Source organism: Bactrocera tryoni, chromosome 2 (genome assembly GCF_016617805.1).
Source record: "Bactrocera tryoni isolate S06 chromosome 2, CSIRO_BtryS06_freeze2, whole genome shotgun sequence".
NCBI lineage: Eukaryota > Metazoa > Arthropoda > Insecta > Diptera > Tephritidae > Bactrocera > Bactrocera tryoni.
The window spans coordinates 5,443,127-5,455,560 of NC_052500.1; the positions used below are offsets into that span (position 1 = coordinate 5,443,127).

The following is a 12,434-nucleotide window of genomic DNA, read 5'->3' on the forward strand; positions in this document are numbered from 1 at the left end:
TTTTCGCTTTCAAAGTAATCAACTTTATGCCAATGATTTCTCCAGTCTTCGAAACACGAATCCTTCGAATTCATTCGCATAGATTCGCGAGAGATGTGGAACTCTTTTTCCATCTCTCTAACACTTGCCTGGCGATTTTGAAGCCCCATATTCTCCACTTTTTTAATATTTTCATCAGTTGAAGAGGTCGAAAGTTGTCCAGATGATGCATGTTTTCAACGATCTCTTGACCATCTTTGAAGATTCAGGTAGGCATGTGTTTTTGACAAAACTGAATCACCGTAAGCTTTTTTCAATATTCCCAATGATTCTGTACACGAAAATTTATTACAAATAGTACACAATTTTAAAAAAATTCAGTATTACCAACCTAGCAAAATACAATATCTCATACCTGGGAAATTTAATTACAATTTCCGGGTGTTTTTCTTAAGCCATATTAACTTTCAAATAGGTTCCTGAAAGAACAAAATTGAACTATTTACTTAAATAACCAACTGCCAAGGGTTGGTTGTTATACTAAATGGCGTGATAATTTTAGAGATTTGTTATTCTTTGAGGATACTCGGTGTTTTAGAAGCAACAGTAAACCATAATTGCTCTCGCAAGCTTTGAATTCTGCATTTCGTCAACTTCTGAAGTGAAGAAGACCTCCCTTGTTTGGCAGCCAGAAGCCTTACTTGCAATGAGTTCACAAATCATATAGTAGAAATTGCATAAGGAAGAAAGGATGGAAGAAAACCTTCAGTAGCTGTAAATTAGTCGTCGTAGAAAAAGTATTATTATCATATGAATCACATAGATTTAATGAAACAATAAACCTCTCTAGGAATAATATTAGGAAACACTCCTAACCACAATATTCTGGCAAAAGTTTATACAGATTATTCCGCCTATTCTACCACAGTCTGGTAGAAACGCAAGAGCACCTGTTTTTTTTATTTGATGGTACTCACTGAAGGATGAAGTTAATTTCTAAAATTTTATAGGAAATGCTTGTTCTCGCTATTTCCAAGCACAATTCTTGAATTTATTCGAGGCTAAGGATCTAAAAGGTACTGTGGAAGGGAAAAGGCACAGTTCTATTCTGCCGAATAAGTTGAATTTATTCAATAGCTGAAAAAATGGAGTAACAAATGTAATAAATATAATCATGAGATTCATATTTAAAGCCAACATTCACAGTTTATAAACCCAAAATTCATTATTTCACAAAAATCTGGATATAATATAATTATTAATGCTTCCCTTCTCATGCTTAGTGCGCATAGAACATTTAATTTGAAAAGAACTGCAACAAAAGAATCGTAAAAATGGACGAATACAATGTAGGAAATAGTTATTTTTACGCATTCAGTTATATATATATATATACATATGTATATTTTTACAATTATACACGTAGATTTCTGTTGACGAACATAAAAAGAGCAAAAATTAAATAAGACCTAAGGAGCATGGAAAAGAAACGTAGACGAAAACAACATTCAAACGGCTACAAACATATACGAAAATAGTAGTGCATACGAGAACAATGCGAGCAACAACTGTATACTCTAAGCATCGTATAGTGGCAGCGGGAAGAGGGCTCAACAGTGAAACAACAAACATTCAGCAACTTTAGCAAACAAGAAATTCGAACACACACAAACATAGATATACACAGAGGCAACGGCACATGAGCAATGAGCAGAAAGACTGCTGCTCAAATAGGAAGAACAACGATAAAGAACAATAGCAACAACAACAGAGACAAACATAATCAAACAATCACTCAAAACAGCAAAACGGCAAACAAGCAACCCACGAAACGGCGAAGCGAGGCGAGGCGGGGCAACCAACAGCATACCGAGCGAAATCGTCCTATCCCACGAAACCACAACTTTAAATCGGAGCAACGGTTGTCACGATGGACGCGATGGAGCAGCACATACCATACAGCAGCGGCGCGAATACAAAGTCACGAATGGCAAGGCACAACATAACGGCAAAAGGTTAATCAACTCTGCAAAGCAACGTTGAGCAGCGTAACGAATGTAGCCGGCAAACGATTGATGGAATAAATAGTAAATGGTGGAATGTGTGAGCATGCGAATGTGCACGAACACAACAAACAATCAAAGCGACGGCAGCGACAAGAGCAGCGATAGCGGCAACAGTAGCTGCAGAGTTAGTAGCAGTGGCAGCTGCAAGCAGCCAGCATAAACGTGCGCTTCGCAAATTCCAAACAGTGCTCCCAGTGCGGAGTTATGTGTGTGCTCATGTATGTGGTCTACTGTTGTTGTAGCACCAAGCAGCGAGTAACATTGACTCCCAAAATGGAGTTCAGGGAGACACATTGCTCCATGGCAATGGCATTGAGCGCAGCTCATAATGCCATAATAACAACAACAATAATAGTAATTGCAATAACAACAACAGCTACAAACTATTATCTGCCTAGAAATATGCTACAAAGTATGCGCGTTGAGGTGTATGAGAAATTATTTGAGAGCGGAAAAATTTTTATTAGAGAGCTGAAGAGTATGAGAGTAGATTTCAACAATACGAACCGCTTTCACAGTTTTTAACAGCAAAAATGACACTTTATTATGACAGTGAGTTGCTACTCCCATGAGTAGCTTACTATCAAATTTTTTAATACGAAGAATACATTTTGTGGCACACTGGTTGGCTCTCTGAGCACGCTCCAAACGTCAACTATAGCTACAGCCTTATGCTGGCATTTTATTGTTGTTGTTACTGTTGTTGTCAATAGCGGTTGTGCAGCACCTACTAAAGCTACACAAACGACTTCACAAATTGCTGACTTGTTCCCGCTGCCATACAATGGCAAGTGCGCAGATGTTACGTATACGCAGCGGTGCCACCTTAGGTAGCTCTCAGTTGGGGTAGTACCTGTCAGGTATGGATTTTGCTGTTGCCAGCATATGCGTAGGTGTGTGTTTATGTTCATGTATGTATGCGTTTGTGCATTTGTATGGTTTGAAGCATAAATGTCGCATCAATTTTGCAATGTAGGTGCACTTACACCTTAATGGAGGGGAAGGTCATTAATATGAGTGCTTGCTTTGGCTGTTATAATTATGTTTATTTGTTTGTTTTTGCTGCTGTGCAGTTGTGTGCGGCGTTCCCAATGCTTTCATGCTGAGGAATGGATTTTCTGTTGGTTCATATTGCTAATATATTTTTTGGTATTATATACATATGCAGATGTGATATAACCTAACTAAATAATTTTTTCTTTCTAATATTCTTGTTATACTTGTATATATATTTGGTTTTGGTTTCAGGATTATTGCTGTTAATATTTAAGTAGTAGAACTTTAAAAAAAGTATTAAATTCTTCACCAGTTTTGAAAGATAGGCCCATGCCTTTATAATTAAAATTGAAAAAAAAAATCACCGAAAAATACCCTTCACAGCTGCATTTTGAATAACATAAAAGGTTATAAAAAGATCTCTATTTCCATTTTGAAAGGTCAATTTTATGGCTTACCGCTCACCGAAACATACTCATCATATTTGCTTTCCTAATCACATAAAATGTTATAAAAAATCTTTATCTCCATTTTAAATGGTCAGTTTGTATGACTGCTATATGCTACAGTGGTTCGATCGGAACAATATGTTCGGAGAGAGTGATATTTTCCTAAGCCATTATTTTCGCCAAATTTTGTTAAGAAAACTTGTCTAATAAAAAACTTTTCCTTACTGATACCTGATTTTGAGCGATCCATTTGTATGACAGCTATATGCTATAATGGTCCGATTAGGGAGTTTCCGACAAATGCGCAGCTTTTTAAAGGATAAAAGCATGTGAGCAAAATTTCAGACCATTAACTCAAAAATTGTTTGACTAGTTGGCGTATATACAAAAGTTCTCCAACATTTTCTGCTGCTTGATATCAAACTTCGTGGCAAACATGATTATAATTTCTTTGAAATTGTCTTTTTATCAATACTTTAAAAATTTTTGAAGCAAAGCACTTTTCCTTCACCCACACCCTCAACGACAACGATGCCATTGTCCTTCGAGCATAATTTTATTAGTTATTTATTTTACTTATCAAGTAGAGCATGAAAACGCACTGATTTGTGGTCAGCACAAAGCTCTCTACACATACACATTTCACAGTTCCCACCGCATAGCCATTTATGCTCTCACACTTGATTTATTTGTTCATGGAAAACTAATTAAGGCAACTATTTGCGGTCATCGGCAGATTAGTTGAGGAATTTGAAAAAAATGCGTGTGTACGAAATTTGTATGCCAACAGTTTTACACTATCGTGAGCTATTGCTTAGAAAGCTTACTATATGTTTTGTGTTCTTTTTCAAAATATTGAGGACGAATCCAAACACAATTTCCAAGCCTCTCCTCACCAAAGGTAAACACAAACCTTTGGACATAAATAAGCAATGAAAAAGGTGTGAGACCAGCTTAGGATTAAAAAATATTTATATTTTGATGTCCTAAGTAGGTTGCCAAAAACATAAATAGTTATAGTTATAATAGTTAAAAAGAAAAAAATATTTTTCTGTTCAATTCGCTGTTTTGTTGAAGCGTTTGGGCCTATCAACTTCAGTACATAAAACTTTCAAAGCATTTTTCTCTAAACTGCATTTTTTAGAACCAGCCATAGAGGCCCTCTTGGAAGAGTTGATGCCGAAGATTGTTCCAGTGGCTGCTATTTTATATCAAGATTAGATTAGATTAATCTGGTAGGCCAATAAGCCATACATAGACGAGTTTGGTTTTTTGCGATACCAGAAGGAGTTCACTTGCTAAGTCCAAGAGGAGTAGTCATCAATTAGGATGCTTGCGCTTGACGCGAATTTTATTGGACTCTGCGGACTCACTGTCGATTATTTTAGATCAAATACCAATAAAAATGTTTACCAATATAAATTTTTACACATAAGAAGAATTCTTTAATAACGCCTGAAAGAAAGAAATTAGATTTCTTTTCCTTTACTACTACAATTAATGACGAAAACTAGGCTTTTTTGATGACTCGAAAATGGTCTTCTTAAATCAAATTCCACCTTATTATATTCTTAGACGTTTTTTCTCCAAATAATAACAAAAATAATAGACATTAAGTAGATTATGTAGAAATAATCATAAAACATACTTATGCTCGGAAGCTTTCATAGAAAATCCGCATTTAATTGCAACTTAGTGCAGGTAAATGATGTAACCGCAAGTAAGCACTTCGGAAATTCATAGAAAACACAGTTTATATGTATGTGTGTATTTTATTTGTGTGTATGTTTTCATGTGTTTGTATGTATTTAGATATCCAAGCTCACTTGGTGTGGCGCAAATAATGAATCACGGAAGTGGTTGTTGTGTGTTTTGAAGTTTATCTTGGCGAACAGGGTTGGAATAAATTTATTACAACTGTAAAAGCAATTTGCTTGGGTTTACAAAACGTTTTCCTATAAGCCTATATAACTTTTTCCTCATTACCAATACCGATCGGTAAAGGTTTTACCTCTAGAGGAACATGAAAAATGAGAATTAACGACTGCTTGTCATTTTTTGGAAGGAAAAATTCTGCTATTATTTCTACGATCAACATCCGAGACCATGTAATTATCAGTTTTGAAATATCTTCCAGTAATTTGGCGCACATTCTTTTCTCTCTAAGAAACTACTCATTTTTCGGAACAGTCGATATGGTGTTACTACTGAATAGCTGCATGTTGACTGCAAAATGACTACAGCACATACAAAATAAAGCATATTTTAAGGCGTTGAAGAATAATGTTATATTTGAAATTAGTATCCTGAGAAAAAAACCCATAAATACAGAAAATTTTAAAACACAAATTAAATGCCATTAATCATATGATCCTCTAAATTACAATTTCAGTGCCAGTGTGCCTATTTGGTTGCACAAAACTGTATTTCATAAGCAAATATCCAATTGTTATTTATGCTGGTGGAGAAATGACTGAAGAGAGACATTATTTGCAGAAATTACAGATTCCAGAGAGCAAGTAAGATTATTCCTTAAAGGAGTAAAACAGCGAGAGAGAGAGATACAGAGAAAGAGAGCGAGCTGCGCTGCAGCAGTTAAGGACACAACGCTGGTGAAGGCAACAGCGAAAACAAGAATACAAAAATAACAATAAAAGTAACAACAAACCGGATTAAACTTTTGAAATAACAGCGGAATTATAAAGCGGCAGAAAGAAAGCACCACAAAAGCACTAACAACAAACTATGACAAAATACAAAAGTAACGGCAACAACACAATGAGAACATGCGAAAGCAGTAAGATGGCAACATGCCGGCAGCAACAACATAACAAACGTAAAAACTTGTGGCAATAGCAAGAGCGCCGCGAAAGCGCAGAAAAGGCATGTAAGCCAAAACATAAAAGCAACAACAGAAACAACAAATTAAGCTGCTGAGCAGCACAGCAGGTCGTGCAGCAACAGCAGCAGCTGCAACAATAGCAACAACGCAACAGCAGCCGCCACGAAGCTCACGGCAGTGACAGTGGCAGCGCACGAAGCAGCGACACAAAGGAAGGAAGCAAGTAACAAAGCAAAAAATGTGTAGTATTTGCGCAAAGCATACGCCGCATACAGAGTTGATGTGTGTGCGTGTGAGTGTGTGTGCGATGTGTACTTGTGGAAATGCGACTTTGTTGAGGTAGGTCCTGGCCAAACGAAAAATAGGTACAGCCAACGAACTCGAAGCAGTCAACAGTCAGCACCGGCAGCAGCGGCAGACACACAAACAAACACGAAAACAAAAACAACAAGACAAGAGGCACATAACCAGCCAGACATGACAGCAACATGCTTTTGCACATCTTATGTTGCTTATACTCGTATATATCTTTATATGTATATAGCTTTATTTATGATGTGCAGACATACATATGTGTATATATGTATATGTGGAAGCTTTTCGATATATAATAGATAAACAGGCAGCTAACCGGCCGGCTTTTACGCTTATGTATATGTATGAATCTATGTTCCAGCAACAAAGCTGTTGTTGCGCACCCCTTTTACCACCCCTTTTAGGTGCTGCATACAATGTTACTTGTTGGTGTTGTATGTATGTATATAAAAATATATACTTCGGAGAAAAGGCGCATATATTGCATGACCAGCCGGCAGTAAGGTAGTTTTGCCAATTTCATAACTAGACAGAGTAAATGATAGACAGTCGCCTAAATAGTCAGTTGGTCAAATAAACAGTTCAACAGTTAGACAGTGAGTTACACATGAAAATATGGCAACTGAGCTATGAAAAAAAATTAGGGCCGGCTAAAAAAGAGCAGCTAATAATTTGCGCTTACTGAAAATTGACTTTTAAAATCATTCACACCTGAAATCGGGCAACAATTAATCAAACACAACAACAAAGCGGCCAGCATAGGTATTTACCTAACAAATAATATATATTTAATATGCTTATAGCTGATATATAAATATGTATTCGTGGGTAGCTATGTACCGGCTTGTTGTTGCTATTGTTGTCGAACACCATGAACGTGACAGGAACGCATTGGCAGTATAAACGTTGCTTGGCAGCATGAATGGCTAGCAGCAATAGCACACTTGCAACACTTTTAGTCATCCGCGAGCGATGTGTGGCCCAAGATGCCAGATTGCCAGACAGAATACTGAGACAACAACAAAGCACAAACTAATAAAAAAATGTAATAAACTAAAAACAAACAAAAAATTACGAAAAAGCAAAGAAATACTAGAAAGATTAAAATATGTATGAAAAACAAATAAAAAAATAAAAAAAAAACAAAAAAGTTTAGAAATACAAAAATATTCCAAAAAAGGAAAAAAAACTAAAAGAACGAAAAAATTAAAACAAAAACCCAATATAACAACAAAAATAAACTTGTTTCTCATAGTTATATGTAGAAGTAAAATATCAAGAAAACCGCCGTAAAGTCTTGTAAATAATTAACGCTTTAGCTATGTGTGTGTGTGTGCAAAAATACTAATATACATTTTTTAGTGAGCCATAAAATAGCGAAGGGCAACTTATATTGTTTTATGTTTATTAATATATAGTTGTACATAGTAAATCAGGTGATAATATATAAATAAAGTGCAAAAAAGCATTTATATATAAGTGTGTGTGTGCCTGTGTGTTTACGTGTAGATAATAGAAAGAGTTCTACACTGAAAATTTAAATCAATGAACTTATTTGCATACGCGTGTTAAAGTTCACAGATATGTGTTTATTTTATGTATATATGTCTATGTAATAGTAATTATATATGCATATAATGTAAATAAAAGTTCGTAGATATGTGCAAAGGCACAATTCTTAGGCTTATTCATAAGTTGCTATGCATTTAGCAAGCGTAAATATAAGAAAATAGTTATAAATTTGATATTTGATAAATACATATATGATATACATACATATGTAAATGTATATGTCTATATACGTATATGCACTGTGCATAGTGTATGTGCAGAACTATGTATTTATGTATAGAAAAGTTCTTCGTTTTACATATGCTTGTAAACACAGTCATCTGTTTTCTTAGTCTGCCGATGCTTCCTGCAACAATCATATTCATTTTAAACGAACATAGTAGGAATTTCACCACTTTATTCAATATAATGCCACACAAGAAAAAACGGTTAGCCTTCACAGTTGCATTTTTCTATAGCATACTATAATATAGAAGTGTATTTATTCTGATTTTGATCAGACAGTTTAAACTGCAGCTATAAGCTGTATGGACAATATGTTTGGAAATTCTAGCAATGCCTTGGATCATAATATTTGCCGAATTTCTTGCAGATAGCTCGTCTATACAAAAGCTTAAATTTGGTCATTCAGTTTGTATGACAGCTATATGTTTTAATGGTTCGATCTGAACAATTTCTTCGAGGATTGTAGCAATGTCTTGGATAATAACCTTTACGAAATTTTTCGAAGATAGCTCGTCAAATGTAAAAGTTTTCCATACAAGCACTTGACTTTGATCATTCAGTTTGTATGGCAGCTATATGTTTTAATGATTCGATCTGAAGGATTTCTTCTGAGTTTATAACATTGCTTTACTTAATAATATATACCAAATTTTTCGAAGATAGCTCGCCAAATGAAAAAGTTTTCCATACAAGCACTTGACTTTGATCATTCAGTTTGTATGGTAGCTATATGTTATAGTTGCCCGATATCGGTGATTCCGACAAATGAGCAGCCTTTTGGTAAGAAAAGGACGTGTTCAAAATTTCAGATTGATATCTCAAAAGCTGAGGGAGTTTGTGTATATTTTATAGGGTTTTTGAGGTTTTTTTCTGACAAACTTAATATAACCTGTTAATGGTACAAAAATAATTCCTATGCAATACTTGATTCAATTTATATATTCGGTCGTTTTAATAGTCCATTATGTGAAATTGGTACAAGCAATCAAGAGCCAGCAAAAAGAATGTTTTCTGTGATGAGAGAATATCTCTTCTCCGGGTATTAGTATTCTTACATTTAGGTATACAAAAACATCTAAAATCAAGTAATGGCGGACTTATAAAATGGACTTATAAAGCTAAAATTTTAATCGAAGAAATTAGCAGAAAATTATTAAAAAAAAATTAAATAAAAACAAAATTTTCATGAGAATACGTGTAGTAGTATCCAAGCGCCATTATTGGTCGGTTTTAAAAATGCAGTTACGAAAAAATCCAGAGGATCGATTTTGTTCTAATGCTAGACTGACCTAACCCCTTTTTCTAGCTTATATTATACATTATATAAACTTTTATTAACAGATTCTGCGGGTTATGTTGGTGAATTAAGTTCATAGTTAGTGTCACAGCCTAGAAAGAGGCCCTCAGAAAGGTTGTTACCAAGAATGAAGAACATAATCTTATCTTTATTGCTTATTAATCGTTAGTGGGAAAAATAATTTCTAAACTGTTTTACTAAAGGGTCACAGTTATATCTCAATAACACTTTCTGTAAGGGGCTGAATACAGAAACATATATTATCCCAGTTTTAGTTGAATTTGTGTTGTAGGTAAGACATCTAAATCATCACCTCTATGGCTTTAAATATAAGGAAAGCGTGTTCTGATATTTGGTCTGTCATAAATATCTATATAAAGATATATAAATTTATACTAAACATATACATGTTTATGATAAATATTTCTCAAGAGTAATTTTATTGATTTTGCTGCAGTATTTATCACCTAAGTCAATCTTTAATTATAAAGTCATTATTTATAAAGTCAAGTCAAATTCCAATTTTATATATTTGAATAAGCGATTATAATAGGCAAATAATGAAAAAATATAAAATTATGTAGAAACAAACTTTTTGTGAACCTGGTACTATATAACCTCAAGCTTGTGCCTATTCGTATTATAAAACGTTAAAGACTTTGACCCTCGAGTGAAATTAAAAGAGATATTATAAAAATATATCAAGCTAGTAATATATATTAATATATTTTATAAATGTGTACATACATCTACACTAAATTATAAACAACGAACAATTGCTTTATTATTACCCAACTCAAACAGATATTTCCTACCATTGTTTTCACACTCGAATTTCCCTGCGCTTTTTGCCTTTTCTACGAAATTACAACAAAAATTCATATTTACTCACATTTTCATTTATGGCGCATAGTCGGCTACAACACATTTACAGACTTTGTTGCAGACACATAAAAATATATGTTCCTACACAGGCTACACAGGCACTCAGCGCTACAATGTAGCCAAACATTCAGTCTAATGTCATTGCTATGTTGCCAAACATAGCTGTGCAACAATGTTGCTAATATGCCTTCTATTGCCGTAATAGAAACATCAACAGTTGCAACAAATGTGCAGTCACACAAGTGTGTTGCAACAATGAAAGGAGCAACGATTTTTCGGTTATTTTTATGGATACACAGTTATATGTAGTTATATACAAACATATATTTCTATGCTTGGATGATTCTAAGGAAGAAAAATGTTTGCGAGAAGAGACAAGCTTATAGTTTCTAGAGGTTAGGAATTTACTTATAATTCTCAAGGGATTTTATGCAACTACCAGAAGAGCTAATTCTTTGAAAATGAGCTCTACATATATATTTTTGTATGTATCGATAACATATACACATTTAAGACTTTTTGGTATTCAAAAGGACTTACAAATAATTATAAATATACTTTGTTTTTTACTTGCAGGTCTTTAAATTCGTAAGGATTTGGAAGCCTTGGTTCAACGGTATGTCTCAGATTTGCATAAATTAAAAAGGAGGAATGGAGCCTGAATAAATCAAAGCTTGGAAGGTTACTTTGTGCTTTAACTACTACTAGCAAATAAAAATTGTTTTAAGTATTAGTTGTTTAATATTATATAAGAGATAATTATTAATATATTGTTTATTATTTCCAGATGACGGAATTGGAAGTATTCAGATAAATGTGTAAAAGGATATTTTTGAAACCAAGTTCATCTTTCTACAACGCAAATTCTTCAGATTGCTTAGAACTGTATAAAATAAGCATGCTAGTTGACATTCATAAATGAGTTAAAGGTTTGTCCAAGTATCTTCTACAATTATATATATATTGTTCGAGAAGTGAAAGGCCAGGTGGACAAGAAAGATTCAAGAGACCTTAGTCCAGCTGAAGAATTTTACGTTAACGTTTATCATGAAAGTTGGAGCACAATAGACCTAAGGTCGCGGTGCATTCCTCATTTATTAATCTTATCATGAAAGCTTCTCTTTTAAGGCATGATTTTCCTCATGTAGTGAGGATAATCAAGAAGGCAAAAGTTCTTCGATATTTCCTTTTCAAATATTTCCTTCAAAAGCAATGACAATTTGGACCTCTAAATACTACACTACGTTGATTATGACATTGTACGAGTATATTCTTGTTTATTAGCGTAGACATCGCTTTCGCGATTACAGCCGATTATATAGTATACGAGTATATAGCTAGTAGAAATCGACATCATGAATGTAAAAAGAATTTATAAAAGGCGGTTTGACTGATGGGTCTTGTAACAACTTACAAGGAAATTTCAACGATTTAAAATTTCCGAAAAGTGCTGATTGCTCTTTTGAGTTTAGGTTATATACTAGTAAATAATAAAAATTGAACAACTCGTCTAACAACCATGTATATCACCCAAAAACGACAATCATATCTCCGATTAACGTAACAATCTTGTACTTGAAATGAATTTTATTTTATGGTTTGTTATCCGTTATTATTTATAGTCGACATAAGAACTTCAAGCTGATCCATCTCTAATACACAAAAGTTCAGATTATATATCCAATTTTATGCTTTGAAAAGTTGTGATCTTTACGATTGTTTCAAACCTATGTGGACAATCAGAAATACTTATACGGTCTGGTTATTAGATCCATCTTGAGATATGATGGGTCATACTGAGACATATA

At 34.1% G+C, this 12,434-nt stretch overlaps 1 long non-coding RNA gene across 1 annotated transcript in view; it reads left to right on the forward strand.

Annotated features, from left to right (window-relative positions):
* The window catches only part of LOC120769627, a 61,337-nt gene extending 49,052 nt beyond the window's left edge, over positions 1-12,285 (forward strand). The window contains exons 3-4 of the long non-coding RNA XR_005704867.1: positions 11,203-11,353; positions 11,414-12,285. This is a non-coding gene — a long non-coding RNA (uncharacterized LOC120769627). The remainder of the gene's footprint in view (positions 1-11,202; positions 11,354-11,413) is intronic.
* Positions 12,286-12,434: the final 149 nt, after the last annotated feature.